Genomic DNA, 9,535 nt, shown 5'->3' on the forward strand with positions numbered 1-9,535 from the left:
CCCCCCACCGCCTATCCCCCTTCTGCCTTCTCCCTTTCCTCTTACCAAGCGATAAGGCAGGGAGGGAAAAAAAAAAGGTAGGGAGAGTTTTTCTAGTTGATTTACAAATATTTACTCCTCCACTACAAAAGTATCAGATTACATCAGACAGAAAGAAAGGAAAAGGTAAAAATATACAGTGCAGAAATCCTGAAAACAAGCAAAAAGACTCACATGCTCAAAACCTGGAAAGCAAGAGAGCGACCCAGATTCCCCTGTTCAGGTTGGTAATGCCCTAAAGCCACAAAAATGGTGTAAATTCATGATTTCTGGTAGTGGAGAATATCAGTGTCCCTTTTTTCAAACCACTACATGATAATAAGACTGAATGAACTGGGATTTTGATCAGCTTCAGATGTCTTCTTCAAGGAACATCTAAACACTTGATGAAAATAATAGAACCATAAAAGCAGTTTTACCTCTATGACTCTCCAGTTTGAGATAAAGAGATGAGATAAGGTGTTGTAATGTGAAAAATTAGATACTACAATGCAAAATTACCTTAGTCTATTTGCAGAAAAAGCTCAGCAAAATGCAGAAAGCAACAAGCACAGGCCAGCGAGCTAACTACCCACTGCTCCCTCTTCTGCTGCCATCTCACAGAAGAGAGCAACACCCCAAACTCAGAACTCAAAAGCAACAACTGAAACAGGAATCCTCTCATGTTACAATCTGAACTTCAAGTCCCATGATACTTTGCTCCAGCCAGCACTTCTGTTTTGAAACTGGCATGAGTATGGGAGGATTCTGAATAACAGATGTAACTCAACCCATGACGACTAGGTAAGAACACAGTCCCTTCAACTCTGTGTTTTGGGTTGTAATATTAAATATTAAGAAGCAATGAGGGTAAGTGGGTGAGTATTATCAAACGTGTGTAAGGCAGAGATTACTTTGGTAATGAAATAGAAATAAATTAAAGAAGGTTCAGAAAAAGTCTGAACATCAAAGAGAAAAACTCATGACAAACATAAGTATAATTATAAAGAAAACCAGAAAAAGTACCTAGAAAGCAAATCTTGTTAAATTTGCTTTGTTGATAGCTTGTTAAAAGAAAAAAATAAAAAAAATGGCATTTGACAAGGTTTAGACTGAAGTGTTGAGTATGTGAGTGTGATGGGATGGAAGTTGAGGGGAAAGGCAGCTTCCTAGCCTTTAGATCTCTTTCCCACTTTTAATTCCAGAGGACAGATTACTGTGATGCTGCAATGGAAGAGGGGACAGCCATGCTCAGTCTGAGCAAAGTAAACAGTAATTCAGGTCTTCCAAAACAAAATCCACCTGAGGAAGTGCCTCCTTTGAATTATTCAAACACAGACTGGAGCTCAACATAGGTGAGATCCATAGTCTGGAGCCTTCTTTAGCATTTGTCTCTGCCAGTCAGACCATTTCAGTCTGTTTTCAAATCCACTGCCTTTACAATTTTTATTTTTTACAGAGTTAGAAAAAAATTATCTAGTCAACTGTTTTTGTTTAGTAAGGTTTTTTTTTTCCTGTATAGATTCTTTTTTGTATCACCAGGTTAGGATAGTTTCACAGCCTTTGAATGTAAAATGTGTTTTGGGTCACCAGTGGCATTGGTCTTACGTAATGAAGCTAATTATACTAAAACATGTTCAACTAGTATTTCTATGGTAGCACTTTAAAAACAGAGAGTCATTAGAAGTTTACAAAAAATTAAATAGTTTCAGGGTTTCTTTTCATAACGGTTTTTATGTGCTATTGATCAGAGATTTATGTGTGGAATCATTGAAATTTAGTAACAAGTCTTAGTTGGTATAATTAAAGAGGTAGTTATTCTTTTCAGTGTTATCCTGAGTAGCAGTAAATTTCCTGTTGATACTGCTTGTGATAGTTTTAAGACTGTCTTTAACTTCTCTTCTCACAAAGTTCAAGCAGAGAAAATGAAAGAATGTAAATAAAACACTATTGGGTATAAGAAAGCAAAGTAATGATTATTCTAAACACTTCCACTGGAGAGATAGAAATGTTTAAGAATCACTGCTCAAAACAAGGTTGGGCAGTCAGGCAGTCTCGCAGTCTTCTCTCAGTCTGCCTGCTTCTTTTCTGGCTGAAGACAACACACACCTGCATGCTGACCTTGACAAGCTAAGTCTAACAGGCCTCTCAGCTTCTTGGCTTTCTTCCCTCTTTGCTTTCTCCCCTTTTTGCTTTCTCTGTGGAAAGCACGAGCAGGGGAGGCCCCTTGGGAAAGAAGCACAGCCCCTCGAGGGAGGCCTGGGGGCTTTCTTGTTTTTCTGTTGATTGTACATGTTTGTAAATGTTGTGAATAGTGTATATTTGCACATATTCATTGCATTTCATCATAGATTGTAGTTTTGCCTCTAAATACAGCTTCATTTGCTTCCAGACTGATCACAAACTATAGCTCCAGGCATAACCGAGGTGCACATATTTACAAAACTACATGGACTGCAGACAAAGGCAGAACACATGGACAAGAGCAAAGCAACAGCAACAGCAAAAGCAATAAAGAAAGAGCAAAACAGCAAAAGAGCAACTTGTTTCCAAGTTGGGTAATATTTATACATGCTCGAGGCTTGGACTTAGCCCATAGTCAAACTTGGTAAACACCACTAGCCTATGACAGAGCACATGGTCAGAATTATGCCCAAATTTGGAAGAAGCACAAGCATCCCACAAGGTGGGTGCATGATCTTCTTTACCCCAAAAAGGCAAGTTGGGTTGTTTACCCCAGCTTGGTGGTGCCTGGCTCTTTGTTGTCACAGCTCTGGCTGAGTACCCACTCTTAAAGGAGGAGTTTGAGTGAAACATGTAGGGACAAGTTTTGGCAATGTTTGGGGCCATAATTCTGGGCATATGCAGCCTTCACCACACTGTGTTCATACAGAATATTTCAAAGAAGTTTAAGAAAGGGGCAGTATAATCCCATACCTTGACTTTCCCATCAAAATATTAACCCATTTCTGCCTTATTCCACCTGACTGCCTTCTCATAGAATCATAGAATTGTTAAGGTTGGAAAGGACCTCAAGGATCACCTAGTTCCAAGCCCCCTGCCATGGGCAGGGACACCTCACACTAGATCAGGTTGCTCAGACCCACATCCAGCCTGGCCTTAAACACCTCCAGTGTTGGGGCTTCTACCACCTCCCTGGGCAACCTGTTCCAGTGTCTCACCACCCTCATGGTGTAAAACTTCTTAACATCCAATCTGAATTTGCCCACTTTTAGATTTGTTCCATCCCCCCTAGTCCTATCGCTACCTGATGACCTAAAAAGGTTCCCTCCCAGCTTTGTTGTAGGCCCCTTTAGGATAATGGAAGGCCACAAGTCTCCTCGGACCCTTCTCCTCCAGACTGAACAGCCCCAAACTCTTTCAGTCTGTCTTCACAGGAGAGGTGCTCCAGCCCTCTGATCATCCTCATGGCCCTTCTCTGCACACGCTCCAGCAGCTCTAGATTCTTCTTGTAATAGGGGCTGCACAACTGGATGTAGTACGCCAGGTGGGGTCTCACCAGAGCAGAGTAGAGGTAGAGAATCACCTCCCTCGACCTATTGGCTATGCTTCTCTTGATGCAGCCCAGGATATAATTGGCTTTCTGGGCTACAAGTGCACACTGGTGGCTCATGTTGAGCTTCTCATCCACCAGCATCCCCAAGTCCTTTCCTTCAGGTCTGCTCTCAAGCCAGTCCCTGCCCAGCCTATATCAGTGCTTGGGATTTCCCTGACCCAGATGCAGGACCTTTCATTTGGTCTTGTTGAACTTCATGATGTCGTCATGTCATCCTCAATGGATGTGTACTTTTTTCGACCAAAGCTCACTGTAATTGTTGGCTTGAGGAGTTAGAAGGGTCTGGGAAAATAAATAATTATCACAGATGAAAGAAAATCAAGGGTTTTTTTTTCCAATGTTTATAAAGTGTCAGCTAAACCTCTAACTAATCAGGTTTTGTGATATTTGGTTAAGTACATTCAGAAGCAAGAAGTCTGTCAGTTGGAAAATACTTCTGGTAGAAATTTAAGCACAGAATGGCTATACAGCTACACAGCTGTCAAAAGTTAAGTCCATATGAGAGATAACCAAGGATCCTTCAATTGATCTGCTCTCCATGTAGCATGTCTTGACCTGGATTTGTAAAATATGTGGTTTTCAACATGGAAGGTTTGAAATATTTCCATTGAATAGGTAGCACTTAGAATATATTAACACACAAGTTTTGAATCATAAAATCCTTAAACCTAAAGTATCTTTTTTTTCAGACTGCAACACCTCTACTAAGCATGGTCTATGAAGAGATATTTCCAGATGTAGATTTTTGTTTGAAATCATGACATCTGAGGATATTTCACATGGCACATAAATATGCAAATAATTGCATGTGTGTGTGTATATAATTGTACATGGCATATGGATATATATTTTTATATATGTGTGTGTATATATGTCTATGTAACTATATAGTCATATACGCCCACACGGTCGCCTCAGCACAAAACCTTGAGCCCAGCCACCAAAAACCAACAACGCCCAGATACCATTTTAACTTTTCCACCCCTGCTCTTCTCCAATCCAATTTGCAGAGTTCAGCACAGGAACCATCCTCTGCTACCAAAAATCTGTGCTGGTTTGGGGCCAGACAGATCGTCTCTTGCCCCGAAAGGGACAAAAGAATGAGACTCACACAAACAGATTGGAGAGTGATGGAAAGTTTAAATGGAAAAGCAATTGGTGAAGCTACAAAAAAACTACAAACTACAAAGCATAGTGACAAAGAGTATCCCAAAGCGTACAGAACCCCTCACAGAATTCCCAAAGCTTCCCAATCCTTCCCTTCTTCCCACCTGAGGGTAAACCCAAACCCCCCAGGGCTCTTTCTTCCCCCTCCCGCTGCTAGGCAAGTCTCAGGCTGGCCAGGTCTGAGACTGCCCCCCCCTCCATTCTCCTCCTGGCATTAGGCCTAGACAGGCCTAAGAGGCCTTGAGGATACTCCCCCAGCATTACCCGATAAGAGAGGACATCTCCCGTGGGAGCAGAGAGGGAAGAAAGAGGAAGAGAATGACTTTGCAGATGGCCTTATAGGGTGCAGGATTTATGGGTAGAAATACGTTGTTTCCTGTGTCCACCCCTGTGGGTGGGCACCCAGGACACCAGAGGTGTATCTCATGCAGCAGTGGCAGGGGGCACCCAGCCTAAACTGCCACATATACTTTAATTGATAACAGAAGCAAACTGATATAAAATGTGAGTTACATAACACAATCACCTTGAAGTGACTGATTTGGAGATGGAAGAAAAACCAAGAAAAGCCCAAAACAACAACAATAAAAAAAAAATATCCCAAACATTTCATCTGATAGCTAAAAATATATTTTTACATATGTTGCTAAAACATGTTGAATTTGTGATACCTACTTACAGCTGCCCATTTTAAATGGTTGGAACAGCTTTGGAGTGCCAATTAAAAACTTCACCTGCCAGGACCTAATGTTGATCAGAACAAAACCTTTAAAATGGAAGGATGTGACTTGACTTTTCTTAAATCAAAAGAAAATATTTTATTTGCCTGTAATGTCAAGAAGTAAATATTTACTGAGTCAGCTTATTAAGTGTATGTGTTTACCAAGAGATCATATATGCAGCTGAAGAAATGACCAGCTATAATTGGTCCCTACCTCAAGGGAGTTAGGGATGATTCTTGTTAGACTGGAATGACATAAATCTGGATCCTGACCAGCTGGAGCAGACTTTCCTCTTCCAATATGCCTACATTTTCCCACTGAGAAGCCTTCTGCCAGAACAGACCCCTGTCAAATTTCACAATGGGGCTTGTCTATCACAATCATGAATCAGCATTTTATTCTGTAACAGGTTAGCAATGAGAATTAGTTAGTTAAATGCCTCCATCCTTAATGAAGAATGTTATGCATAATTGTTTAAAATCAAATTGGGTTCTAATTAGCTTGCTTAGGGAGCTTCAAAACAAGATTCTGTGTTTCTTAATACTTTCTCCCTTGCATGTATTATATAACTTCAAGTTTATATATATATAACCTTCAAGTCAGAATCTGAAAGAGACAGAGTATGCATTTTTTCATATGTAAAACCTGGTTATGTCAATAGAAGAGAGAAAAAACCTTTAATAATCAGTAACATGGATTGTCATCTTTTTACCAAAAAATCAATTTGCAACTACTTAAAGATGTGTACCATTCAAGTAAGCATTTTCTATTTAAATATTTGGTTACTAGAAGTATTTCCTGTTTCCAAATGTCCCAATAACTTTAGTTAAATTAACATAATAAATTTAACATTATTTTGTCTTATTAAAATTATTTTTTTATCACAATCCCTGATTTTCTTTAACTTTTTTATATAAAAAAAAAGAAAAGAAAAAGTTTAAACTTCCACACATAGAACTAATGAGCATCCAGACATCCTCTATTAGGAAACAGGAAGATCTAATTAAATTTTATGGTGGCTTTTTTTTTTTTAAATGACAGAACTTAATTTCTCCTCCTTAATTAGAAATTATTTTGTCATTGTTACTTTCCTTCCTTTAAAATTGTTTAGACATGATTGATATTGCAGTTCCCAATGCAGTATGTGGTATTTTCACTTCATCAGACTATTTTCTTATCTTTGTTCATTTATTCTGTCTTTCAGATTGTGTCTGTCCTTTTAAACACATAGAGTTTTGTTTTGTTTTCTCCAAAATTTTTAATTTCCTTAATTCTCTAGATAGTTAAAATAAACTGCCTTATCTGTCCTGTCTCTGTAACATTTATAGGGAAGGATAAAGGAAGCTTAATTGGGTGTTTTCCTGCTCTCATAATTCTCTACTACTATCATGCAGCATCTGATTCTACTATATACTATACATCACTGGAGAGCTCCAGATCTTAATAGTCCCTCAAATGCATTCCTAATGTCACAGGGAAATTGTGGGTGGCATTACTGCAACAATTGTGATATTTAATCTAACTTTTATTTACTAAGAAAAGTGAGCAGAGAATGGGGAGATTTTCATTCCAACAGGTACACACAGTCTCCCTCTTTTACCCTCCTTGCCTCTCAAGCAACATTTCTAATGGTCTCTCCATCTCCTTCCATCTGGATTGGACTGCATCATGGATCCAGGGCAACCAGTACCAATCTCAATGCACAACTTTTCCCCATTGGGCTTTCTTTTCAAGGTGGATTTGAAATCAAAGTATGGATTTTCCTCCACAAGGGGTGATTATCTTCACTATCTGTTGGACTGTTGGCAGAAGTTGTGGAAGTTACCCAGTCCCAGGACAATTTCTTTATCTAAGGCAAATCAATGGTTGTTCCTGAGACTCCTGCCACTCTTTGATCTCCACATCCCAAACATGCAATGAGTTAGTGAAGTTTACAGCAGTCACATAACAAGTTCATTTGTTCTTTGTTTGAAAACAAATGCTGTATTAATTTAGTCAGTTCAAGCAGGGCAGTTGTAGAAAATACCTTGTTAGTATCAGTGATGTTTTCAGGTATGCATCATCCCATAGTATCTAGGTAACACACTCATTCCTTATTCTGCCATACATATCTTTCTACATTTCCAAACCTTCCTCAAAAATGTATATACATAATGCAGAGCCTAAGTCTGTTCCTGTTCTAAAAAAACCTGCCCATCTTTAGGTTTGGAGAACCCTATATAGAGACATACCTTCAACTACACTGTGACTTTTCCAGTCCTCAGTGTATGGCTAGGTTTATTTTATTTTCATTTTGACAGGTTTTCCAATCACTTCTGATTTTCATCTGCAACTATTTGTGAAAGAGAATGTTTATTCATTTGACTATTCAAATGCTAAATGTGATGCTGGGATTCATTTAATTACATATATGCATTTCAGGTGGAAAAAAATGTATTGAATTACACAGATGGAACATTAGCTTTTGAACATAGAATCCCTAGGAAGGGTAGTTAACTAGCAAGCCATAGGGAATTTGGTTTATGTTTTGTTTTGTTTTGTTTTATTCTTTCACACAAAACTTGTCAAGTAAATGTAAAGATATTTGAAAACAAGATCTTCACAACAAATTCTGCCAACAGAAACATGAACAAATTAATGAATCAGTTGTATGTGAGAAAGTTTTTTTTCCAGTTGCAGCTAATCCATAATAACACTGATTTTAAGAACAGTAAACAGGGATTGAAATTATAGATGTAAATAAATAAATAGGATTACATTTGCCTTGAATGGAAAATCTGTCTTTTAACTTCTAGTACATTTCTATGTCTATTTAAAGTAATTTTAGTGGACAAAAAAATCACAGATGTAGAGATATCTGTAAGATTTAGGAAGTTTCAAGTCAGCATGAAAAACACAGTAATAAAAAAATTAAACAAATTGGTAACTGCCTCCTTCTTTTTATATATATATAAAAAAATCCACCCATTGTAATGAAAGCTTTGCTATTCTGGTAACCTTAAAACTGTCACAGAATAAATTAATTCATTGGACTGCAAATAAATAGCAATGGTGATGAAAAATGTTTTTTGATTTTATAAATAATAGAACCAAGAAAATATGAAGGCAACTGAGGAGATATCTATAGAGTGGAACCTCCTGCTCAAAACATGGCTGACTCTGAATTTGGACCACTTGCCCAGGGCTTTATGCAACACTTCTATTTCAATCAACAACCAAAGGACTAGAAGTAATAAAGCTTCAAAGACTGAATACATTTCTAAAAAATATTTATTTATTTTTTCTCAATATATACTTTTCTTAAGACTTACATTTGGGTAATGTCCCAAATATGTTTAATCCTAACTAAATGTATGTCAATTTTTTTTCCTAGCAGAAGTTAAAGACATGCCAGTGACTTCTCTAAACTCCAGAAAGGGAAACAGAGAAGTCATGACAAATTACTTAATTTATGAAATGCGGATGTGCCCATTTTTACTTGCTCTTGTACATGGAGTTTCTTTATTCTCATTCCTGTATATTGCTCTTCACTGTGTTCCCTCTAATGAGAGATATTTTTCAGTATATTGCTCTTTAATACCATAATGTGATAAGTGGTTTATTATGCTTTTATATAGATGTAGAAATCAAAGACTGAAAAGCAAAGATTTAATGTAAAAGTAACATTTTATGATACAATGAAGATTTTGCTTGTTTTATTTTTGATATTAAATTGTGCATTGTCTTAGTACATATCCTATAGTTCGTTATTTGCACAGGGTAATGTAAGTACCTTCTGCCCTTCTGCTAAAGAGACAGCATCCCACTGTTTGCATCTGTATCTGTTAAAAGAACAGGTGCAAGACATTTCTGTGCCAATAAGGCTCCTATGATACCTTCAGTCTGAATGTATGAATTGATAGAAGCTCTCCTGAGTTGCAAGCAGCTTTTTGTCCAAAATATTTTGTCAGGGGGTTAGCATCTTGTCATGTGGTTGTGTTACATCATGTCATACTATACAAAGTAATATTCTAGAAAAATGTGCACACATGAAAAATGAGTTTCCTTCTGA

This window comes from Indicator indicator, chromosome 1 (assembly GCF_027791375.1).
Source record: "Indicator indicator isolate 239-I01 chromosome 1, UM_Iind_1.1, whole genome shotgun sequence".
NCBI classification, from domain to species: domain Eukaryota; kingdom Metazoa; phylum Chordata; class Aves; order Piciformes; family Indicatoridae; genus Indicator; species Indicator indicator.